Source organism: Ovis aries, chromosome 8, assembly GCF_016772045.2.
Source record: "Ovis aries strain OAR_USU_Benz2616 breed Rambouillet chromosome 8, ARS-UI_Ramb_v3.0, whole genome shotgun sequence".
Classification (NCBI taxonomy): Eukaryota; Metazoa; Chordata; class Mammalia; order Artiodactyla; family Bovidae; genus Ovis; species Ovis aries.
The window spans coordinates 80,679,698-80,706,526 of NC_056061.1; the positions used below are offsets into that span (position 1 = coordinate 80,679,698).

The 26,829-nt window shown below is 40.2% G+C and overlaps 1 pseudogene; it reads left to right on the forward strand.

Moving 5' to 3' along the window:
- The first annotated feature begins 304 nt into the window (after window positions 1-304).
- LOC105615957 (hydroxyacyl-coenzyme A dehydrogenase, mitochondrial-like) overlaps window positions 305-26,829 on the forward strand; it is a 53,705-nt pseudogene continuing 27,180 nt past the window's right edge.

A 26,829-nucleotide genomic window follows, 5' to 3' on the forward strand; every position in this document is an offset into this window, starting at 1 on the left:
ACATCATTTACAGAGAAGACATTCCAGTCAAAGTCTTAGTAATGTAATCAGTGTTTCTAATTGTGTCCTGTTACAAGTAAAACAAGTTCCTATTAAACTTATGCAAATAACGATATTACCCTGAAAATAAGAATATTCAATAATTTCTTGAATTCTAGAGGGATCAGGAAGGTGAAAAAATAAATGTTTCAATTCTGTTAACAAAATATATATGCCAAACTACTATAATTCGTAGATAGATTAAGAGAAGAGGAATCATTCTCTGCCAGGTCTTGTCCCTGTTGTTGCCTTCACCATCTGCACTATGGCTTTCATAACCAGGTGATTCATGCATTCCATGTCCTCCTCCTCCACTGCCACAGCCTCAGCAAATAAAATCCTCGTCAAGCATGTGATGGTCATCAACGGTGGGCTGATGGGCTCCAGAATTGCCCAGGTTGCTGCAGCAACTGACCACACAGTAGTGCTGGTGGACCAAACAGAGGACATCCTGGCAAAATCTAGAAAGGGTATTGAGGAAAGTCTTCAGAAAGTGGCCAAGAAGTTTGCAGAAAACCCCAAGAGTGCTGATAAATTTGTAGCAAAGACCCTGAGCAGCATATCGCCCAGCATGGATGCAGCATCCGTGGTCCACAGCACAGACCTGCTGGTAGAGGCCACTGTAGAGAATCTACAGGTGACGAATGAGCTCTTCAAGAGGCTAGACAAGTTTGCTGTGGAACACAAGTCTTTGCCAGCAACACTTCTTCATTGCAGATCACAAGCCTAGCCAACTTCACCACCAGACAGGACCAATTCACCAGGCTCCACTTCTCCAACCCAGCGCCTTTGATGAAGATTGTGGAAGTCATTAAAACACCAATGACCAGCCAGAAGACCTTTGAATCTCTGCTAGACCTCAGCAGAGCCCTGGGAAAGCATCCTGTTGCTTGCAACAGAATAAAATACTTAGGAATATATTTACCTAAAGAAACAAAAGACCTATATATAGAAAACTATAAAACACTGATGAAAGAATCAAAGATGACACAAATAGATGGAGAAAATACCATGTTCATGGATTGGAAGAATCAATATAGTGAAAATGAGTATACTACCCAAAGCAATCTATAGATTCAATGTGATCCCTATCAAGATACCAATGGTATTTTTCAGAGAACTAGAACAAATAATTTCAAAACTTGTATAGAAATACAGAAAACCTCTAAAAGCCAAAGCAATCTTGAGGAAGAAGAATGGAACTGGAGGAATCAACCTGACTGACTTCAGACTATATTACAAAGCAACAGTCATCAAGACAGTATGGTACTGGCACAAAGACAAAAATATAGATCAAGCGAACAAAATAGAAAGCCCAGAGATATATCCATGCACCCATGGACACCTTATCTTTGAAAAAGAAGGCAAGAATATACAATGGAGAAAAGACAATCTCTTTAACAAGTGCTGCTGGGAAAACTGGTCAACCAACTGTAAAAGAATGAAACTAGAACACTTTCTAACACCATACACAAAAATAAACTCAAAATGGATTAAAGATTAAACATAAGATCAGAAACTATAAAACTCCTAGAGGAAAACATAGGCAAGGCACTCTCTGACATAAATCACAGCAGTATCCTCTATGACCCACCTCCCAAAGTAAAGGAAATAAAAGCAAAAATAAACAAATGGGGCCTAATTAAACCTAAAAGCTTTTGCACAACGAAGGAAACTATAAGTAAGGTGAAAAGACAGCCTTCAGAATGGGAGAAAATAATAGCAAATGAAGCAACTGACAAAGAATTAATCTCAAAAGTATACAAGCAGCTCATGCAGCTCAATACCAGAAAAAGAAAGGATCCAATCAAAAAATGGGCCAAAGAACTAAACAGACATTTTTCCAAAGAGGACATGCAGATGGCTAACAAACACATGAAAAGATGCTCAGCATCACTCATTATCAGAGATATGCAAATCAAAACCACAATAAGGTACCATCTCACGCTGATCAGAATGGCAAAGTCTACAAACAGTAAATACTGGAGAGGGTGTGGAGAAAAGGGAACCCTCTTACACTGTTGGTGGGAATGCAAACTAGTACAGCCACTATGGAGAACAGTGTGGAGATTCCTTAAAAAATTGGAACTCAAAGCCATACAACCCAGCAATCCCACTGCTGGGCATACACACTGAGGAAACCAGAATTGAAAGAGACATGTGTACCCCAATGTTCACCGTAGCACGATTTACAATAGCAGGACATGTAAGCAACCTAGATGTCCATTGGAAGGCAAATGGAAAAGAAAGCTGTGGTACATAGACACAATGGAATATTCAGTTCAGTTCAGTTCAGTCACTCAGTCGTGTCTGACTCTTTGCGACCCCATAAATCGCAGCACACCAGGCCTCCATGTCCATCACCAACTCCCGGAGTTCACTCAGACTCACATCCATCAAGTCAGTGATGACATCCAGCCATCTCATCCTCTGTCGTCCCCTTCTCCTCCTGCCCTCAATTCCTCCCAGCATCAAAGTCTTTTCCAATGAGTCAACTCTTCGCATGAGGTGGCCAAAGTACTGGAGTTTCAGCTTGAGCACCATTCCTTCCAAAGAAATCCCAGGGCTGATCTCCTTCAGAATGGACTGGTTGGATCTCCTTGCAGTCCAAGGGACTCTCAAGAGTCTTCTCCAACACCACAGTTCAAAAGCATCAATTCTTTGGTGCTCATCCTTCTTCACAGTCCAACTCTCACATCCATACATGACCACAGGAAAAATCATAGCCTTGACTAGACGGACCTTAGTCAGCAAAGTAATGTCTCTGCTTTTGAATATGCTGTCTAGGTTGGTCATAAGTTTTCTTCCAAGGAGTAAGTGTCTTTTAATTTCATGGCTGCAGTCACCATCTGCATTGATTTTGGAGCCCCAAAAAATAAAGTCTGACACTGTCTCCACTGTTTCCCCATTTATTTGCCATGAAGCGATAGGACCAGATGCCATGATCTTCATTTTCTGAATGTTGAGCTTTACGCCAACTTTTTCACTCTCCTGTTTCACTTTCATCAAGAGGCTTTTGAGTTCCTCTTCATTTTCTGCCGTAATGGTGGTGTCATCTGCATATCTGAGGTTGTTGATATTTCTTCCGGCAATCTTGATTCCAGCTTGTGTTTCTTCCAGTCCAGCGTTTCTCATGATGTACTCTGCATAGAAGTTAAATAAGCAGGGTGAAAGTATACAGCCTTGATGTACTCCTTTTCCTATTTGGAACCAGTCTGTTGTTCCATGTTCAGTTCTAACTGTTGCTTCCTGACCTGCATACAGATTTATCAAGAGGCAGGTCAGGTGGTCTGTATTCCCATCTCTTTCAGAATTTTCCACAGTTTATTGTGATCCACATAGTCAAAGGCTTTGGCATAATCAACAAAGCAGAAATAGATGTTTTTCTGGAACTCTCTTGCTTTTTCCTTGATCCAGGGGATGTTGGCAATTTGATCTCTAGTTCCTCTGCCTTTTCTAAAACCAGCTTGAACATCAGGGAGTTCACAGTTCACATATTGCTGATGCCTGGCTTGGAGAATTTTGAGCATTACTTTACTAGCATGTGAGATGAGTGCAATTGTGTGGTAGTTTGAGCATTCTTTAGCATTGTCTTTCTTTGGGATTGGAATGAAAACTGACCTTTTCCAGTCCTGTGGCCACTGCTGAGTTTTCCAAATTTGCTGGCATATTGAGTGCAGCACTTTGACAGCATCATCTTTCAGGATTTGAAATAGCTCAACTGGAATGCCATCACCTCCACTAGCTTTGTTCCTAGTGATGCTTTCTAAGGCCCACTGGACTTCACACTCCAGGATGTCTGGCTCTAGATGAGTGATCACACCATCGTGATTATCTTGGTCTTGAAGATCTTTTTTGTACAATTCTTCTGTGTATTCTTGCCACCTCTTCTTAATTTCTTCTGCTTCTGTTAGGTCCGTACCATTTCTGTCCTTTATCGAGCCCATCTTTGCATGAAATGTTTCCTAATAGTATGTCTAATGTTCTTGAGATCTCTAGTCTTTCCCATTCTGTTGTTTTCCTCTATTTCTTTGCATTGATCACTGAAGAAGGCTTTCTTATCTCTTCTTGCTATTCTTTGGAACTCTGCATTCAGATGCTTATATCTTTCCTTTTCACTTCTCTTCTTTTCACAGCTATTTGTAAGGCCTCCCAGACAGCCATTTGGCTTTTTTGCATTTCTTTTCCATGGGGATGGTCTTGATCCCTGTCTCCTGTACAATGTCACGAACCTCATTCCATAGTTCATCAGGCACTCTATCTATCAGATCTAGGCCCTTAAATCTATTTTTCACTTCCACTGTATAATCATAAGGGATTTGATTTAGGTCATACCTGAATGATCTAGTGGTTTTCCCTACTTTCTTCAATTTAAATCTGAATTTGGTAATAAGGAGCTCGTGGTCTGAGCCACAATCAGCTCCTGGTCTTGTTTTTGTTCACTGTATAGAGCTCTCCATCTTTGGCTGCAAAGAATATAATCAATCTGATTTTGGTGTTGACCATCTGGTGATGTCCATGTGTAGAGTCTTCTCTTGTGTTGTTGGAAGAGGGTGTTTGCTATGACCAGTGCATTTTCTTTTCAAAACTCTATTAGTCTTTGCCCTGCTTCATTCCACGTTCCAAGGCCAAATTTGCCTGTTACTCAAGGTGTTTCTTGACTTCCTACTTTTGCTTTCCAGTCCTCTATAATGAAAAGGACATCTTTTTTGGGTGTTAGTTCTAAAAGGTCTTGTAGATATACACAATGGAATATTACTCAGCGATTAAAAAGAACACATTTGAATCAGTACTAATGAGGTGAATGAAACTGGAGCCTATTATACAGAGTGAAGTAAGTCAGAAAGAAAAACATCAATACAGTATATTAACACATATATATGGATTTAGAAAGATGGTAACGATGACCCTATATGTGAGACAGCTAAAGAGACACAGATATAAAGAAGACTTTGGACTCTGTTGGACAAGGCAAGGGTGGGGTGATTTGAGAGAATAGCATTGAAATATGTATATTACCATATGTGAAACAGATCACCAGTCCAAGTTTGATACATGAATAGGGCACTCAAAGCCAGTGCACTGGGACTGCCCTGAGGGATGGGATGGGGAGGGAGGTGGGAAGGGGGTTCAGGATGGGGGACGCATGTACACCCATGGCTGATTCATGTCAGTGTATGGCAAAAATCACTACAATATTGTAAAGCAATTAGCCTCCAATTAAAATAAATAAATAAATTTTTAAAAATATAGAGAAGGGATCAGGTTGGGGAAAAAAAATAAATGTTTCAATTCTGTTAACAAAAGTATATATGCCAAACTATTATAATTCATAGATAGATTAAGAGAAAAGAGGAAAAGATTTCCTTAAACTTAGAAAGCCAAAACATTAAAGAAACAGCAATCTTTCTAACAAAAACTCATGAAAACTTACAATCATCCTTATCTATTCAATCCAGGGTTATTAATTCTTGTGCTTGAATCTAGTTTTTCCTATAAGGTTCTAGAAATTATTACCCAGTTCAGCGATATGATCATAAAGTTATCAGAAATCTGTATTCTAGGATATTTAGCAGAGTCCTTTCAGTAAATCTCTCTGAAAACAAAGTCTTCTACAAAAGCATGAAAATAAAACAATAACTGTCTACAAAAACTTTGAAAAAAACAGCAATGTTTAAACATATGATGAGAGTTTGATATAAAACTATAGTTATTTCTATAGCATACAACAGTTTAAAATAACAATTGACCAATGAGAGTATTGACCAATTTCTATGAACTGCAATTTCTGGAGTATCTATATTAGTAACATATATCTGTACACATATAACCTGAGGTTTATCATCACTTCTTATTTGATAATGCCTCTTTGGTAAATTATTAACATACCAAATAAACCTAATCAGTTCAATATCTGTCTTGCACAAGGTAAGACACAAATCCTTTGAGATTCCTCAGGGACCCCCCAGGAATTCTCAAAGTTAGTTTATTGTCAAAAAGATTCCATTTAGAATATAATTTAGGGAAGTTGTCAAGATGGCAAAAGGCTTCTATATATGATTATGTAAAACCACAGGTAATTATGAAATAAGACTCAATTATTTATTTAACCAAAATGACAGTGCTGCTGCTGCTGCTGCTACGTTGCTTCAGTCGTATCCAATTCTGGGCAACCCCATAGACGGCAGCCCACCAGACTCCCCCTGTCCCTGGGATTCTCCAGGCAAGAACACTGGAGTGGGTTGCCATTTCCTTCTCCAATGCATCAAAGTGAAAAGTGAAAGTGAAGTCACTCAGTCGCGCCCAACTCTTAGCGAACCCATGGACTGCAGCCTACCAAGCTCCTCCATCCACAGGATTTTCCAGGCAAGAGTACTGGAGTGGGGTGCCATTGCCTTCTCCAAAAGTGACAGTAGAAGATCTTAAAGGCAAATACAGAAGGTTATATGGTTGTTAAAAAAATTTTTTTTTCTCTTAATATTGAGAAAACTCAGTTCTCCCAAGTAATCCAAGTCTTGATAAAGATGGTATGAAGCCTAGAAAAGTTATTTTGGTAAGACATTCAAAATCTATGCTTTTCAAGCAGACTACTCAAAGGGTAAAGAAAAACCCTTTCAGAATCACTGTCAAGAGCAGACCAATAGTCCAAATAAACTATTCTTTTAACATAGAGACAACCAAATTCTAATTTTATACCAGGATATTTTTATATTAAGACTCATTCTTAAAATACTTAAACAAATCTAACCCAATCTTTGCCATCTTGACCATTCATAAAATTTCTTTTCCAAGACTCCTTTTCCATAAATCTTCTATAATCTTTTTATATTCATTCAGGTTATTGTCCTATATTTTTTCCTCCTTCTTAATCTGGAACAACAAGTCATCCTACTTAGGGCAAAACGATTTCTTACCTTAACAACAACATGCCGTTTATACCTTGGCTTATCCAAAAAATGTGTTCGACTTTTCTTATGTATTTTTCATACACAGTTACTTCCTTTTATCCTTTTTATTTCTAGAAGTTTTAATTACATGTATTGATTATAATTCTTGGCTGTCAGAAACAAAAATATCTTAAATTCCTCTAACAAAATACCAAAAGTAGATTAACTTTTGTTCAGTAATTAATGCTTCAGTATTTTATTTTTTTGGAAACAATCTAGACATCCAATGAATATGCTTTATTTAACTTAATATAACTTTAATGTTTCAAGTTACCAAAAAGATTTTGGAAACTATTTTTATATAAAGATACCATAAAACATAATTATTATTGTAAAGTTTTTAAATGAATGTTTATTTTATTTACTCTTATTTAAATTCTTATTCTTAACAATTACATTTGGGTTACTCATAAAAATTTCATGAGACAGTAAACCACCATCATCATAAGTAATTTTTCTTGCTGACAAACTTTATAACACATAACATGAGCTTATCTGACTTTTGGGAAATCCAAGTAGAACAAAAGTTTCATGTCTGCATTATATTTAATCTTGATAACTCTGAAGACATGCCTATTTTAATTAAAGCAACACCTAAACCAGTTTTTATTTGCTAAAGATTATTCCAAATCATGAGAACTTTAAAGTCATTTGAGTTATTTTCTATAATTCAGAGGGAATACTTAATTTATATACATGTTTATTTTTCCCTAAGCCAATTAAATAGAGCTCTTTTACAAATTTTGGAAACACTATCCATGGGTAGAAAAATCACACATCTATAACATACATATATAGACATACATAAACATATAGACAGACTCAAACAGAGATCCTACAGATTTCATTTTAAAATTTTAGTCATGAGACAAGTACAATAATGCAAAACTCACTAGTTTATAAAAGAACAGCTGGATCTGAATTATGTTTCAGGAAGATGAAAATAATTTGAAGTTTCCTGCTCAAAAGGCTTAAGCTTTCTACTAATATTTGTGGAGAAGACTTTTAACAATTTTATTCACCTAGTTTCCAGATAGCTTCCTTTTTCCTTCTGATAAGAATTACCCCCACAGAAGTTTGCATTTCAAAGAGATGGCTCTTGGTTCTTAGAGAAGACCTGGTAGAACATTTACACCTCAAAGGCACAGAGAAAGGATGTAAGTTCCTCCAAAAGGACTTTTGTTTCCTAAGTCAAGACCTTTTTTACAATATCTGCAGACCTTTGAGATGAATAGGGGATGTTTGGGGATTGGTAAAAAGGATAGGTGAGCTTTGAATTGCTCCTAGAGCTACAATTCTGTTCTTCTATAGAGTTAGTCCATTTGTAAGGCAAGTACTGCTGCTGCTACTGCTGCTGAGCCGCTTCCGTAGCGTCCCACTCTGTGAGACCCCAGAGATGGCAACCCACCAGGCTCCCCCATCCCTGGGATTCTCCAGGCAAGAACACTGGAGTGGGTTGCCATTTCCTTCTCCAATGCATGAAAGTGAAAGTGAAGTCGCTCAGTTGTGTCGGACTCTTCGCGACCCCATGGACTGCAGCCCACCAGACTCCTCCGTCCATGGGATTTTCCAGGCAAGAGTACTGGAGTGGGAAGGCAAGTACAGTTGTTTTTAATTCCTCAGAGACTTGAGTTGCAACCTGGATGATATCAAGGAATTGTCCCACCCAAGGAACTATATTATCTTCAATTTGCTTATATATAACATAAAAGAATTCCATCTAAGATGGGAATCAAAAGATTTCTGTGTTCTAGATTTAGAGTTATGTGTCTTTGGAATGCTTCAGTAAATTGTTTCACAATGGCTTCAAAAGTAAATTCTTCTTCAGTGGTTTTGTTTTGTTTTCCCCTTGTGGGCATGTAATTTCTCTCTAAGTTAGGGGGAAAGCCCTTTAAAATTTTTCTATCAAACTTTGAATATCAGTTTCCAGTTTGCCCAACTTCTGCCCATAGAATTCATGTTTAAAAAAGCTTTCAAATATGTTTTTACCAGGTTTTACTTGGGACAAACAGTAAATATTCCTGGCAGTATTGAACTTTTTTCTTTTTCTTTTCTTTTTTTTTAGTTTTTTATTTTTTAAATTTTAAAATCTTTAATTCTTACAGCATTCCCAAACATGAACCCCCCTCCCACCTCCCTCCCCATAACATCTTTCTGGGTCATCCCCATGCACCAGCCCCAAGCATGCTGCATCCTGCGTCAGACATAGACTGGCGATTCAATTCACATGATAGTATACATGTTAGAATGTCATTCTCCCACATCATCCCACCCTCTCCCTCCCCTCTGAGTCCAAAAGTCCGTTATACACATCTGTGTATCTTTCCCTGTCTTGCATACAGGGTCGTTAAAAAAAAAAGGTATATATTTATTAAGTGACCCAAAACCAAACCAAGTAAGGCTTATCCATGGATACAAGAGGCATTACCTAAGAGGGTGCAAAAGATGCAGCCTCCCCAAGATCCAGAACCACTGCTAAAGAGAACCAAAAGGAGGCATGACTTAGCCGTTTCCCATGAGATGGGCAACAGTTCACAGGGTACTAACCACAAATGGCAGAAAGCCAAGTTCTAAGGACACCAAACAATACAAAGAAGAAAAGATAGCCCTCCTTGGGAGGGAAAGAACCTATAACCAAAAGATACTCCAAAAACAAGTGTCGGGAGTCTGAATTTGAAAAGAAAAGGACAACATGAAATTTTACCTTCCTCTCTCAACCAGGCCCTATAGACAGAGATTTGAAACAGCCGACTTTCATAAAAGCTCTTACCCTTCACCAGCTTCTGCCAGTTTTCCTCGGATTCCATCTGCAAGCTCCAGACCAAGTGGGATGTCTCAGCAGGATCCATCTTGGTCACCAGAAACTGTAGAGGAGAAAAAAACATTTTTCTCTTTACCCTTTACATTGAATCCTTGGCTAAGATCCCTGTTTCTCTAGGGCATCAAGTAAATTGATAAGCTTATCTAGGTTAAAAGTTTCCTACTGTGGCTACTGTAATTAAGATTATCTTTAGTAAGTTTAATCTACTTGTTCAAACACAAGTGGAGCCATAATTTTTATACAGATAGTTAGCCAGAGTCCCAGCTGGAGGAGTCTCAGAGACTTTGTACTCATAGGAACCCATATTCTCTCTCTCTCTCTTTTTTTTTTTTTTTGCCCCCCTTGAAACAAAGTTTTGATTACCTGAGGCCTAACACTGGACCAAGTACATTTTAAGTTAGATGCAGCTCAATCTTGGATGCTGCTCAGAATAAGAAGTGTGCATATAAAGTCTGAGAGCTCAAAATCTGTGGGGCTCAGTGAAACCAATGACTCTGTGGGACCCTCCTAGGCACAAACACTTTCTGTGTCCTCCATTTCTTATTTTCAGGGAAACGATTTCAGCCTTCTTCCCTGAGCTCCAAAGGGCAGATTCAAAAGGCTGCTCATCAAGGAATGGAGTGAATGCAGGAACAAGGGAAGAGCAGCCAAGAAATAAAAGTGCAGCCTTGAGACAGGGTCCTGGTTTCTCTTCAAGGAATATAGACAACTATATCTTTGAGTTCTTCTGTTGGAACGAAGGCCCCCATCCAGGTCAAGGATGGTGACTTCAGGCTGAATGCAAGATTCTTGGAGCACAACCCTGTTAGCTCACCTCCAACCAATGAGAAGAAAGTTACACACCTTATAGCCCTCACCCCAAATTTTGCCTGTAAAAACTTCTCCCCCCAAGAAAAGGGAACCCTCTTGCACTGTTGGTGGGAATGTAAATTGATACAGCCACTATGGAAGACGATATGGAGATTCCTTAAAAAAAACTAGGAATAAAACTAACATATGACCCAACAATCCCACCACTGAGCCTATACCCTGAGAAAACCATAATTGAAAAAGACACATGTACCCCAATGTTCATTGCAACTCTAGGACATGGAAGCAACCTAGATGTCCACTGATAGAAGTATGGATAAAGAAACTGTGGTACATACAGACAATGGAATATTATTTGGCCATGAAAAGCAATGAATTTGAGTCAGTGCTAATGAGGTGGATGAACCTAGATCCTATTATACAAAATGAAGTAAGTCAGAAAGAGAAAAACAAATATCATATATTAAGCCATATACATGGAATCTAGAAAGATGGTACTGATGAACCTATTTGCAGTGCTATAATGGAGACGCAGACATAGAGAACAGACTTATGGACATGGGGTTGGGTGCGGGGAAGAAAGAGTGAGACAGATGGAGAGAGTAGAGTGGAAATATATACACTACCATATGTAAAAATAGAGAGCCAGTGGGAATTTGCTGTATGACTCAGGGAACTCAAACTGGGGCTCTGTAACAATCTAGAGGCAGAGTGGGATGGAGTAGGAGGTGGGAGGGAGGTTCAAGAGGAAAGAGACATATGTATACCTATTGATTCATGGCTGATTCATGTTGATATACAGCAGAAACCAACACAATATTATAAAGCAATTATCCTTCAAAAATAAATAAATAAATGATTTTTTAAAAAAACTTCTCCAAACTCACTGGGGAGTTAAGAAGTTTTGAGCACAAGCCACCCATTCTCCTTTCACGGCTCTGCAATAAACCTTTCCCTGTTCCAAACTCTAACATTTTGGTTTCTTTGGTCTCACTGCACATCAGGCACAAACCTGTGTTCAGTAGCACAAATATCCGGAAAGGACTTACTGTGATCTTCAAGAGCAGGAAGAGAACAGTGGGCACAAAGGGCCCAGGGACTTTCTTATGCCTGCTCTATGCTTGTTGCTGCTGGAGGCCATCAGGGCTCTCCACTTACGGCACCAGAACAATGAAAAGATGAACTGAAGCATACTAAACATTTTAAAGGTTTACTTAAGCAAAAACCTATTTAAATCAGGTGATGCCAAATGTGAAGTGCTTAGGAATATTCCATCAATAAGAGCAAGGGTATAGACTTATAGAGAAAGAGCAGAAGCAAAGCCATGAAATTACTTGATGAGACAATGGTTAAGCCTTTGCCTCATTTGGAAAAAGGTTAGTTGGTTGTTTGTAACGGGTAGTTCTTAAGTGTTGATTTCTTAACCTTGAGGCATTTATAGGCTTAGGTTTTGGTTTGCTTATGTAGGCTGCTAAGGCATCGAGACCAACTCAGCTTAATGGCTTTCTTGTTTAATTAAGCTAACAATATATTCCACTTACAAGTTCTTTATCAGATATGTGGTTTGCAACTATTTTCTTCTAGTCTGTGACTTTTATTTTCCTACTCTTATGAAGGAGTCAAAGTTTTTTATTTTGGTAAAATGCAGTGTTTTAATGGATCATGCTTTTGGTGATATATCTCAGCAATCTTTGTCTAACCCCAAGATCATAAAGATTTCTTACAGAAGTTTTATAGTTTTAGGTTTCTATTGGTATGACTTCAAGTTCATTAATCTTAGTTTCTTATTATCACTGCCATATCAAACTATTATATGTATAATGTCAGGGTAAAATAACAATAGATTCAGGAATGCAAGGAATCAGAAGTTTTACTTCCCATGCATCTGTGTTTAAGATGCTATCATAGGACATGGAATTCTGGGGAAAGGAGCCAACACAGAGTAAAAATAACAAAAAGTCCTAGATTAAGCCTTGTTCAAAAGACCTAGCCTAGATCAGAGCAAGAAGAAAGAGTGAGAAGGAAGGTTTCCAGAAGAAAGGGGGAATAAGGGAGTAGAAGGATGCTAAAAGATGATTGGACATACTGGATTATTTGAAAAATATTATAGTTATACGTTGGATAAGTTTTTATATCAAAGGAGAAAAGTTTATAAAGAACATAAAGAAAGAAAATTTAAAAACTGAGCAATAATTAACTGCACAAAAAAGCAAAATTTTGTACAAGAAAGGAAGTCTAATAATACTGTGACATATATTTTGACAATGAAAAATATTTACTAACTTGTAATAATATACAAACTGTCAGGTAATTAACCAAAAAATGTACTATAGCTCAATTTGGAGAATGGGTAAGTTGGGAAAGGAATTCTAGGGAGGTAAATCCTCAAATATCACCAGAGAACATGAAGAAATAGTGTCTAAAATTTTAAAAACAAACAATGTAAGTGTACTTCTTAGAAATACAGATGTAAATGCCCGAAGTTAACAGCCGGAAGTATCTGAACTGATTGCTTCCGGGCTATGGGATGGCAGGGAGGAGGTTTCTGTGGAAGGCTGGAACTAAGGAACTCTCTCAGAGAGTGAAGAAAGAAAACCAAAGACTGGAAGGTGCTTTATTTTTTCAATGGTGTACATATATTACTTTGTTTTCAAAAATTCATTTTTTAAAAGAGTGGCTAATTCAAGCATTTACTTTTCAACTGCTTGCCACTGAGTCTTATAAAAGAGCCTTTGGCTAAAGAAAATCAACAGGGCAATATGGCCACCCAGGGTGAAGCCACTTCCACAGTGTTCGCCTCTTCCTTCAACTTGTGGGAACATCTCATCTTCCATTTCCTCTTCTGGCCCTCTTTGACTTCTATTCCCATCTCTGCAATCTTCCCCACCCTAAAGGAGTCCCTGAGAGGCCACTCGGCTCTAAAATTGGAACAAATCACTGCCTTCAAAGGGCAAGTTATGCTTCTGACAGGGTGAACTGCACGAGCGCAGGGTGTGGAAGTTGTGGATTATACTCAAAATGCAGCCAGTTTATTGGAAGTGGTGACATCCCAGGAGATGCAGTTCTGCTGCAGGCAGATGCAGTTCTCTTAGGGTTGCTGGGTGATGGGAACTTCACTATGGTCTTGTCTGGCTACTCTGTTCAGGCGGGGTGGGGGTGGGGGGGTGGTTGGGAAAAACAGCCCAGTTCAGACAATGCAGCAGCTGCCTTGACTAAGAATAGAATCCCATGTTTGATTTGAATTAGCCATTTGAAACAAGAGCAAAACAGCTCTGAAAGTACTACCATCTGTTTTCCTTTAAGGCTGGGTCATAAATAACAAGATGAAAATATATTTCCTGTTCTGGATTTGTGACCTGAACTGCCTTCTGCTGTGTTGTCACTGACCGCTTCTGCTATCCACGCATATGACATTCAACAGGCAGCTGTTGGCTGTTGGCTGTAAGGTGGTTAGAATTTGTTGGTTTGTTTTTCAGTGTCTATATATGAAGACCTCCTTAGTTCACTCCTCACTTTTTAAATAAGGAAATATAAATAAATTGTCCTCTGTATATTTTTTAAAAAGCAATTCATACCAAATAGCCATGTGACCAAACTGCTGCTATTGCCAAGCACAACACTTTTGCTGAAGATTCCTGCCTGGTGGAAGGGTATCTTCCAGGTCAAGGTTAAAGTGAACCAGGAAGTAAGGGAGAAGACAGGGAACTCTTTTTGCATCTAGAACTCACTAGCATTGACCTGCCAATCCCAGTAATATGAGGATGCAGAGAACAGAGAAACATCAAGACAGAGAGAAAAAGAGGATTCAAAAAAAAAAAAAAAAACAAGAATATTTCTTCTTTCCATGCAGATCATCACATAGTATTTGTATCCTTCTTAGCTGGGATTTCCAGTAATTATAAACTGTGATCTACCAGCTCTTTCTCCAGTTATCTTTTTAATTTTCATACACACACACACAAAAAAAAAACCTACCTCTTGATTTTGTTTCTTTGATAATTCAAAGGAAAAGGCCATGAAGGCTGGCAGGCCATCCCATTTATGTGCTCAGCCTGGTGAGCTGCCAATATATTCTGGGAGGCATTTCAAATGACAGACACGCAAATATGAAATGTACCATAAAGGGCTGTGGTTTCTGCAAGTTTTAGATCGGCCAGCTGTGAAAGAAACTGTACCTAACAGTGAATATCTCCACATGTTTAAATGTCCTTTTTAAATGATTTCGAAGCAAAAGACTTTTTAGAAGACATAGAGCAACAGAAATGTTAGAGGGCATATCCCTGAGCTAACAAAGGCACTGAATTGCAGACCTGGTATAAATGCTGGGTGCCCTTGATGAAGCCAGACACTTGGCAGTGATGCATCCAAGCACAGCAGTCATCACACCATCATCAGCTGAGACTTCATAATAGAAAGACAAGGTTGGGAAACCCGGTCATCTGATGCTTAGACTAACCCCAAACCTTCTGATGAGCTTTTCTGCTGCAGACGTGGCCCATCCAGACCATTCTGGACCATGCTGTCAGACTGAAAAGTGAAAGTGAAGTCGCCTCAGTCGTGTCCGACTCTTTGTCACCCCATGGACTGTAGCCCACCAGTCTCCTCCATCCGTGGGATTCTCCAGGCAAGAATACTGGAGTGGGTTGCCATTTCCTTCTCCAGGAGATCTTCCCAACCCAGGAATCGAACCCAGGTTTCCCACATTGCAGACAGATGCTTTACCATCTGAGCCACCAGAGAACACTCTTGAAAAAAGAAAAATTCTGAAAACAAAACAACAACCCTCATCAACAACAGCAAAACCTTCCCCTTATCCGCTGTTTTGGCCCACAAGTCCCAAGTCTACCCTTTCCGTCTGATCTCCCGTGGGGCACCCTGCCCCAGCCACTACTCCCGTACCCTTGCCCCATCTCCCTCCAGAAAGCTGCCAGTCCGTCCTCCAGACAGGGTCCCACCACACTTTTCCCAGAGTCTGCTCCACCACCCAGCCTGTGAGAACTCCATGACAGAACAAAGAGATAAAAATGCTTGAGAAACACAGCATGTTGAGTTCCTTTTGGAGAGTTATTGTGTGTTCATCATAAAAAGACCCTGAGAAACAGCGCTGTGAAAAAACTCATTTAACCTTTCTAGCCAGTGATTCGGAGAAGGCAGTGGCACCCCATTCCAATACTCTTGCCTGGAAAATCCCATGGATGGAGGAGCCTGGTAGGCTGCAGTCCATGGGGTCGGTAAGAATCAGACATGACTGAGCAACTTCCCTTTCACTTTTCACTTTCATGCATTGGAGAAGGAAATGGTAACCCACTCCAGTGTTCTTGCCCGTGGAATCCCGGGGATGGGGGAGCCTGGTGGGCTTCTGTCTATGGGGTCGCACAGAGTTGGACACAACTGAAGCGACTTAGCAGCAGCAGCAGCAGCCAGTGATTCCTAAATGTCTCTGCCTGTAGGACCGTTTCGTGTATGTTAGCTGCTCAGTCATGTCCGACTCTTTGTGATCCCATGGACTATATCCCGCCAGGCTCCTCTGTCCATGGAATTTTCCAGGCAAGCATACTGGAGTGGGTAGCCATTCTCTCCTCCAGTGGATCTTCCCGACCCAGGGATCGAACCTGGGTCTCCTGCATTGCAAGCAGATACTTTACCATCTGAGCCACCAGGGAAGCCCCAGGATCATTTTACTCCTAACAAAAGAGGGATTATTTTAGAAACCACTCAGGAAAACATGAACTCAAACTCCATTTCTTTCAGAAAATAACTTCTGAATACTCCATCCCATTGCCCTCATCCCTCTGAACCTAGTAAAATTATTGTTTGCACTTCTAGTTTCATATATTTGTAATGGCTGGTTATGTATGGATGTCAAAATAATATTAATCATAACCATAATAGATACCATTTAAGAAGAACCCTTTACTTTCCAGCTATCATACCAGGTACTTTGCAGATATAACCTTAGTTTATTCAGCTCTACCTACCTGGAGGTAGGTGCCATTATCCCCATTTTACCGATAAGGAAACCAAAGCTCGGAAACTTCAAAGTCTGGGTCACACAGCTAGCAAGCCAGTTCTGGGTCTTCGTGTAATCCATACACCAAGCTCTCTTCTAGCATTCTATGCATTCAGCTGGATGGGTCATCCTTAAGAATCAGAGACTGCCTTGCTTTTCTGAGTATCAGGCATTTGGTAACTTCTCAGCATACATGTCCATTAATAAGATCCGCAATAAAACAACAGACTATTCAGATTTATGAGCTTTGTAGATTCAATGTATATTACCCTATTTCCTCTACTGCTCTTTTGAAAAAATCTTTTAAATGTTTATTGAAGAAAATCCTGTATCCCCTAAGGTAAATTCTTATTCTGGAATGAACTACCTAATTCTTAAAGGTGTTTGAAGCCATTACAACTTACTGGCATTCTTAGTAAGGGATAGACATCTTTTTTTAAAAAAAAACAAAAACAACTTTGAGCATCCTGCCATAGGCTGGTACCCCGTAATGGGGCATGCTCAGGACACTCAGTATAGACTAGGAGATGATGACTGCTAGCCTCCTTCCTCTCTGATACGGAGTAGAATCATAATTGGGTTAAATGCCTCAGTTATGGAGTTGGAGTCCTGGATGGCACAGAATGGTGACCAAAAGCCAGATACCAGCACCAGACTGCCTGGGTGGAAATCCTAGCTCTTATACACTGTGACTTTGCACAAGTTACTACACTTCTTTCTTGGCTTTCCCCACAGGTAACACGGGCAGAGCCATGGTGTGAGTAGTACATAAGGTAATATGTGCCAGGTACTCCCAAAGAATGTTTGGCATACAGGAAACAGCGGTGGTTGGATATTTTTACTCTATTCACGAGGTAACAGGAGCTCTTGGTTGATCAATCCCATAACTATTTTTACCAAAAAAAAAACAACAACAACAATAATAAGCTAAATAATATTGAATATTTCTACATGTCAGATACATTCTAAGTGCTTGCTATCAACAGATATCCTCTCATTCAGTCCTCTTCACAACCTCTAGGTAATCATTATTTTCGTTTTCATTCTACAGATGGGAACTGAAGGCCAGTGATTAAATAACTTGCCCAAGGCCATTTCATAAGTGACGGTGCTGGACTGAAACCAAGCTCTGACTTGGTGCAAAGCCCACACTGCTCATCACCATTTTGTATGTCAACATATACGTATACATACAAGGTCATCAGTTATAACAAAGCTATTGTGATGGTGCCTTTGGCCGTGCCCTTCTCTGGGCTGCTAAGCTCACCTTGTATTGTCCCCACCAACCCAGAATCTCCTCCTCAGTGAGTGAGACTCCTCCTGAGCACCTTCCTGGACACCTGCCTCTCATGTCTGAGCCACATTTAGCATCCCTGGACTCAAACACCCCATCAAGCTCTTTACTGGTTTCATGTCTCTCCAATTCCATGTTGCAACCAAGAGGGAAAAATATCAATACATTTCATATTTCTATGTCACACAGTCCTCAACAAATATTCATGGACTGATGAGCTCATTACTTAATATATTGAGTTTTAGCTTCCATTTGGGTTTAAGACATTGTCAGGGACAATATTTGGGAGAAATAGTCTTCCTTATCATTTCCGGAAAGACCAGTATAATAAGACCAAGTTGTTATACTTGTGGTTCATCTCTACCATGAGTATAACACCACCGTAGTCCTTTCTCTACATTAAATCTTCCTGTTTTGTTAGGAGGTGTTATATTAAGAGCCATGTGTCCTTCATATTCACTTTTTGTCCAGTTTAGTTTCATTTCAGCATATAAACTGCATCTTATATCACTGGTAAAAGAAAAAGAACAAAGTTATAGCAGTGTTATTTTTAAAGATAAAGAAAAAATGAGGATTTAAGGATAGGACTTCAAAGTTAATTTACCAAAATCCAACTACATCCTTGACCTGTACAGACCCCAATAAGGCATTAATTACAAAAGGATTAACACTTTTCTCCACTGTAATAATGGAGTCCTCTGTCAATGGAAGGTGATAACAATATTTGCATTCATCCATTAGCATGGGATTCATAGATTATGAGAAAGGTCTTAACACTCTTCCGAAATGAAGTTAAGCAACCGGTGAAGGGAAAGAGCTACTTTTATAGTTTAAACGGACTTAAACAATTTTGAAACAGTCTAGCAACACTTTGTGCTGTGCTCTCTGCAAAACTAGTAGGGGCAGGATGAACGTATTAACTGGCAATAGTTATCCGACTTGCTGGTGACACTGCACGGCAACTGAGTCCAGCGGTATCATACAAGAAACAATTTCCTTGTTCTTTTGCACTCTATACCCAGCCTTCCCCTTTCCTCTGCCCACTCTGATGACTATCCAAATTCAGACTGACTGCAGTGACTCAGTGAGCGAGATATAAATAAACAGTTTCTTCCCTGAATGATTCAACATGTTACAGCCATGTTGGAACAGAGAATGCCATCAGCGTGGTAAACTTGAGTTATAAACATCTAGAGTTATTTTTTCTTAACTAAATTCTGACACCAGTTCTCCTGCCTATCCCTTGAAATAGGATTTTGCACTTTTTGTGGAATGACACGACGCTTTAAAAATGTAACAAATATAAGAATACTTGGGCCAGGGAAAGAAAAAGGAGGATTTATGAATAGTATACACACCCTCAGTGGAATTTTTCTTACTCTTTGAAGTATGCCTTCCCATCTAGGTCAAGTCAGTAATGCTGCCAAAGTCTTTATGGGCATAAGGAAGCCTTTCACATGCTTATAACCTTGAAAGATGAATGGGAGGCTATCTAAGAACTTTCCTTACATGTTCATTTTTTCCTCCTTGAAAAAGATATTTGATTGAAAATAAAACAGAGTTGACAAAAGTGCCAAATTCCACCATATTTCTGTCTCTATTTAAACTAGGCTCTTTTTCCTCACGCATCTGAGTTCTTAGGTAACAGAAGGGGACGTGGCAGCAGAATGTTAGAGGCTGGGTGTGGGAGGCTGGGCTCTATGTTGACCCCTCACAATCTTCATCTCCTTGTGTTGTGAATGTGATTGTTACATTTCATGGAGAAAAGAGATTTTGCACACATAATTAAAGTCACTAAGCAGTTGACCTTGAATTAATCAAAAAAGGAGATTATGTGCAAGAGCCTCAACTAATCACAGGAGACCTTTACAAAAAAAAAATAATAATAATAAGTTTTCTCCAGCTGTAGCAGAAAAGGAAGTAAGGGAGATGCGAAGAGGGAGAGGGATTCAATGTGAGGGAGGCTGGCTATCCCTGTGATGGAAGGAACCATGAGGTGAGGATATGAGTGTGCCATCTAAGAGCTGAGGGTGGTACCTCTCCAGTAATTAGCAACACAACAAGGATTTCAGTCCTGCAAGCACTTGACCTGCAAACAATCTGAATGAGCTTGGACGTGAGATGGGAGAGAAGGAGTCAGGGCACAATCGGTAAAAGAATGACATGACCATTGAGGATGAGACAAACACTGGTTAAAACCAACTAAGGGCCAAGATGGCAGAAGATTCAAGTTCCAGCAGACCTTAAGCTTCATTGTACGCTTATTGTAACATATTAGCATGCTGAATGACACACTCATAGGTGCCACTGACAAATTCCAAGGCTGACCGTAAAAGGCCAAAAAGTGGGCAGCGGCCTGATTCCTGGAAATCTCTCCCTTCTTCCCCCAAATAGTTGAAATAATCCTCCCACTTGTTAGCGTATGAAATTACCTGTCCCATAAAAACTAACCATCCCACACCCCTTCTGAGACAGACCTCATTCTGCCTACAGAATGTGTATCTCTCTAAATAAACTTGCTTTCACTCTACTCTGGCTCTCTTGAATTCTTCCTTTGTGAAGCCAAGGACGCTTTCTTGGTGGCCTGTTCCAGGAACTCACCCAAGACCTGGGGTATGACTGCTTTCTCTCCGTTCTTCTGCAACAGAAGCATTCTCTTCAGAATCTCTGGTTTAGCCCACTTGGCCCCTTGACTTTGATTTTGTGAGACTCTAAGCAGAGAATCTAGTTGCACCTACACAGACTATTGACCTATAAGATTATGAGCTAATAAATGGGTACTGTTTTAAGCTTTTAAATTTGCAGAAGTTTATTACAAAGCAATAGAAAATGAATTCATGTGGTATTAATTGAGAATCTTTCTCCAAACATTCCCACTATTCTCCTGCTCCAAGTTTCCTTTCCAACCAAAATATCTTCTTTGCTTCCTGAACATACCTTTTGCTTTCTGCTAGGCAGCCTTCACACACATTAACTTGCTATCTTGAAAGGTCCCTTTGCTGTTTAACCAAGGCTTTTGAGACCAACTTGTAGCTTATAATCTGGAGAAAAGAGCCTGACACAGTTTTCTTTCCAAAATCAAGTCATCTTCACCTGAATAATTCAACTGACATTCAATCATGTCCTGCTCTGTGGCACCTTTTTCTGTGTGGTCTGTATTCTTTTATTTTTCCTGTTTATTTTCTTGTTAATTAGATAGTAAAGCTCTTAAAAGCAAGTGCTTCTAGTTTGCATGCCCTATTCTACCTAATACATCCCTTGTACATCACAGACACCCAATAAATATTTGTTCATTTGTTTTGTTTAAAGCATCTCTCTTTAATCTTAATGAGATTAAATGACACCAACAGTCCAACGAAAACCTCATTAGCTAAGCGACGGGAATCTCAGCAGTGACCTGCCCCACATTCTACTTGGCCTTTCACTACCATGAACCCCAAACACACTTAAACTGTCAAAATTAAAAATGTAAGTGCAAAAACAAGATAATCACAGAAAGTAATGTTTGCCAATTGATTTGTGCGACTTTCAATGACATTGTAAGCTCCCAACTATTCCCTGAGCAACCAATTTGCATAGAAAGGGTTGCTCTCTCCATGGACCATATTTACCATGAATACACTCTTCGCATGACTGTGCAGGAGAGGGGAAGACCAGCAGAAAACATGAAGCATGTTGCGCTGAACATTGTGAACAATTAAGAAGGATCTACATAACAGGCGTGAAGAAGCAGAGGCCGGAAGTCACCCACGGTGCTGCAAGCCAGGCAGATTTGTTTAATCCCCTGAAACACAAATAGGGCTTAAAATCTCAGCTAAGACATTTACTAAACTAAGTGAACCTATTTTAAAGTTTCAGGGAAAAGCAACAAGAATGCAATTTGGAAAAATAATGAAAGTCAACCTCATCACAGCCCAGCGCCCCTCCTCTGCTGTGACTATCCAACCCTAAGCAACACGTTGCTCTGTCACAATCTGAAAATTCGACTCAGACTTTGAAAATATCACTATATTTTTCTTTGTTTCTCAAAGGAAAATGTGAAATAAAAATCAATTTTACATGTAATTTATGTGCTCTCTGTTCTATATAGAATCATAGAACCTAAGGGCTGGCTAAGACTCTGACAAAGCTATTTTGTTTATTCTTCTCCATTAGGCAGGCCCACACTTAATCCTTCCTTGATAGGAAAATCTCTTATCATTTTTAAAGACTTTCAGAGAAGATTTCTTAGACTCTCTCTAACCCACTAAGGTAGTTAATAACTTTTCTTATTATCTAGCCTAAATCCTTCACACTATGCTCAAGACTCATTTCTTTTTGTCTGACTGTTCACTAGAGGTACAGGCAATAATTTATCACTCTCTTTCATATAAGAAATACTCACATACTGATCATAATTATGGAATTAACTCTGCAATCTCATAATGCAATATCCCAAGGTTGTTGTGGTTCTCTGCTAAACACTCTGCAACTTCCCTTGCTTTCTTTTACCTATCAACCTCAAAAATGGTTGCTACCCTCTGTTAAGAATTTAATTACTTGGTTCTGAAGGCCTTGGTAGTTCTTGCATGTTACACCTCGGGCATCTGTCCAGGACCATATCTCAGGACTATGGGATGAAATAAATCATCCAAGGCTGTCCTCATACCTACAAATAATTTTATGAAGATAATTTGGTTGGAATGAGTATTGAAGGCAGCTGTGAAAAGTGAAAATAAGTCACAGAAAGGTTGTCCATATAGGAAAAAAAAAAACTGAAAGGAAATATATCACAATGCTAATAGCAGTTATTCCTGGATGATGGTAGGATTCTGTGGGTACGTGTTTTGTCTTTCTTTACACCTTTCTTATTTTCCAAACCTCTTGTAATGCAGTATTTTTTAATGAGAAAAAAGAGTAAATGGTATTTGCAATGTGTGTGTGTGTGTGTGTGTGTGTGTGTGTGTGTGTGTTTGTGTGTGGTGGAAAGGGTAAGAAGAAGCTGCCTAATGGGCTTACATAGGGAAGAGGTGGTGAGCAGCCCACCATGCCAGTTTTCACACCAAAAACTGGTTGCAGAAAAGCCCTCGGTCCCAACCACATCTGGATGGCTGGTCACCCAATAGGAAAGCAGGTGAGGGGACGGCATAGATGCTGCTGGGAGGGGGAATCATGCCAATGCCATTATAGTTCTCACCAACTGGGAGCCACTTGACTCTTCCTGATGAGCTGCTCAGGATACTTAGATTTGTGGAATCCAGGCAACACCCTAGATGCATGGAAAGGTAAGAGCAACTCTATGTTCTCACCATATTCTTTTTTTCATATACAGAGGCATGTTGCTGATTCAGGGCATCTTTTATTCTTAAAGAGATGGGAATAGCAGACCACCTTACCTGCCTCCTGAGAAACCTGTGTGCAGGTCAAACAGTTAGAACTGGACATGGAACAACAAACTGGTTCAAAATTGGAAAAGGGGTATGTCAAGGCTGTATGTTGTCATCCTGCTTACTTAACTTTTATGCAGAGTACATCATACAAAATGCCAGGCTGGATGAAGCTCTAAAGGAAATCAAGATTGCCAGGAGAAATATCAGTAACCTCAGATATGCAGATGACACCACCCTATTGGCAGAAAGCAGAGAAGAACTAAAGAGAGTCTTGAGGTGAAAAAGGAGAATGAAAAATTTCACTTAAAATTCAATATTCAAAAACAAAGATCATGGCATCCAGTCCCATCACTTTGTGGCAAATAGATGGCAGTGGAACAGTGGGGGGAATGGAAACAGTGGCAGACTTTTTATTGGGCTCCAAAATCACTGTGGACAGTGACTACAGACATAAAATTAAAAGACGCTTGCTCCTTGGAAGAAAATCTATGACAAAGCTAGACAGCATATTAAAAAGCAGAGATATTATTTTGTCAACAAAGGCCCATCTGGTCAAGGCTATGGTTTTTCCAGGAGTCACATATGGATGTGAGAGGTAGACCATAAAGAAGCCTGAATGCCAAAGAATCGATGCTTTCAAACTGTGGGGCTGCAGAAGATTCTTGAGAGTCCCTTGGACAGCAAGGAGATCAAACCAATAACTCCTAAAGCCCAAAGGAAATCAGTAGTGAATATTCATTGGAAGGACTGATGCTGAAGCTGAAGCTCCAACACTTAGGCCACTTGATGCAAAGAGCCAACTCATTAGAAAAGACTGTGATGCTGGGAAAAGCATCACTGACTCAAAGGACATGAGTTTGAGCAGACAGTGAAGGACAGGGAAGCCTGGCATGCTGCAGTCTATGGAGTCACAAAGAGCTAGCTACAACTGAGTGATGGAATGACAACAAAGGATTTTAGATTGGATCAGAATAGTAGAGCTCAGACAGTAAAGCATCTGTCTGTAAAGCAGGAGACCTGGGTTTGATCCCTGGGTCGGAAAGATACCCTGGAGAAGGAACTGGTAACCCACTCCAGTATTCTTGCCTGGAGAATCTATGGACAGAGAAACCTGGCAGGCTACAGTCCATGGGATCTCAAAGAGTCGGACACAACAGAACAACAAACACACACAGAATAGAAGATTCTAGGCTTATGTGTTTGCTTTGCTTTCTCTTCTCCTCAAGGCTCTGGAACTATGAATGCCAGGCCCACACATTCAAGAGCCAACTTAAGACACAGGTGTGGCTTCAGGTCAGCAAGGTGACCTGGCACCACATCAGGTTCCACACTCAGAGCCACTCTGGGCAGAACTGTGGGGCAGGAAAATAGCGTTGGCTCTGAACGGGTCTCCACTCAGATCAGAATCACCCTTTCCTTCATCAGGAGCCTGCCACCATCCCAGGCCTTTGCTGCATGAAGTACATTTATTTCCAAGTGTTGTGTGGTTATGGTGGAGCCCCAGGAGACAGTGTAGCTAAGTTGCTTCAGCAGTGTCTGACTCTTTGCAGTCCCATGGATTGTAGCCCACCTGGCTCCTCTGTCCATGGGATTCTCCAGGAAAGAATACTAGAGTGAGTAGCCATGCCCTCTCCAAGGGATCTTCCCAACCCAGGGATCAAACCCCGCATCTCCTACAGCTCCTGCACTCCAAGTAGATTCTTTAATCACTGAGCCACCAGAGAATCCCTTAGGGGACAGTGTCATAGCATTTAAAAGCAGAGGTTTTCGAGTAAGGCACATGCAACTCAGCAAATCCACAGGCCAATCTTACCTTCAAGCCTTCATATATACCGTGTAACAGCAGTAATGATGGGATTATCTACCTCATAGGGAATGCATATAACGTGCCTAGAGCAGGGCCCAGCATTAGTGAGCAGAGGCACACACACACACACACATGTACCAGCAAGAAAGAACCTTAAATCTAGCCTTCTTTACAAAACCAGCCTCAATCATTCATTAAATATTTACTGAGCACTCACTGAGGGTCAAACTGGGCTAAATAACAGGATACAAGATAATTAAGACATGGCTTCTGTCCTCAAGGAGTTCACAGCCCAGCACACGGAACAGATGTGAGCACAGCCTGGACTGTTCTCTGAGCAACAAAGCACGTGAGTGGTGAGTGCTGGGAAGAGTCACATTAGGGAAACTTACACAGGGAATAGTGCTTTAGGATCAAATCTTTCAAATAATTTTTAACTTTTTAATTTTAGAAGTATTCCACTTCAGAATTAAAAAATTCAAAACACATAAGCAAAACAGAGAAAAATAAATTAAAACCATGTGTGATACCCAGTGCCAACAGATAAATGATTTTTAGCACTTTTATATACTTGCATAATCTTTACATATATATGGTATGCGTGGCAAGTTGCTTCAGTCATGTCACACTCTTTGTGACCCTATGAACTGCAGCCTGCCAGGCTCCTCTGTCCATAAGATTCTCCAGGAAAGAATACTGGAGTAGGTTGCCATTCCCTCCTCCAGGGGATCTTTCTGACCCAGGGATTGAACCTGGGTCCCTTATGCCTCCTGCCTTGGCAGGCAGGCTCTTTACACTAGTACCACCTGGGAAGCCATATATATATATATATATATGGAAAATATTTATGTGTCCCTAGTGAGGAATTGGAGAAAGAAATGGCAACCCACTCCAGTGTTCTTGCCTGGAGAACCCCAGTGGTGGGGAAGCCTGGTGGGCTGCCGTCTATGGGGTCGCAGAGTCGTACACGACTGAAACGACTTAGCAGCAGCAGCAGCAGCAGTGAGGAATATCAGAGATGGCAATGGCAAGCCACTCCAATATTCTTGCCTGGAAAATCCCATGGACGGAGGAGCCTGGTGGGCTGCAGCCCATGGAGTCGCTAAGAGTCGGACATGACTGAGCGACTTCACTTTCACTTTTCACTTTCATGCATTGGAGAAGGAAATGGCAACCCACTCCAGTGTTCTTGCCTGGAGAATCCCAGGGACGGGGGAGCCTGGTGGGCTGCCATCTATGGGGTCACACACAACTGAAGCGACTTAGCAGCAGCAGCAGTGAGGAATATATGATACAAACTATTTTGTAATCTGATTTTTTTTCACTTAAAAATATAGCCTGAACTGTCTTCCGTATCAAGAAATATAAAAATAAGTACAACTTTCAAAGTGACTGCATAGTATCTTACCATAAATGCATATGTAATTGGGGGGGTGTGGCTTCCCTGGTGGCTCAACAGTAAAGAACCTGCCTGCCAATGTAATAGGTGCAGGTTCAATTCCTGGGTCGGGAAGATCCCCTGGAGAAGGAAATGGTTACCCACTCTAGTATTCTTACCTGGAGAATTCCATGGAGAGAGAAGTCTGGCAGGTTGAAGGCCATGGGGTCGCAAAGAGTCAGCATTACTCAGTGACTAAACAACAAAAACTATCTTTCTTGTTGCCTGATTGTTTCCTTACAATAATATCATGCCACTCTCCTTCTTAAAAAGAAAACAAACCTTCTAGTTCCC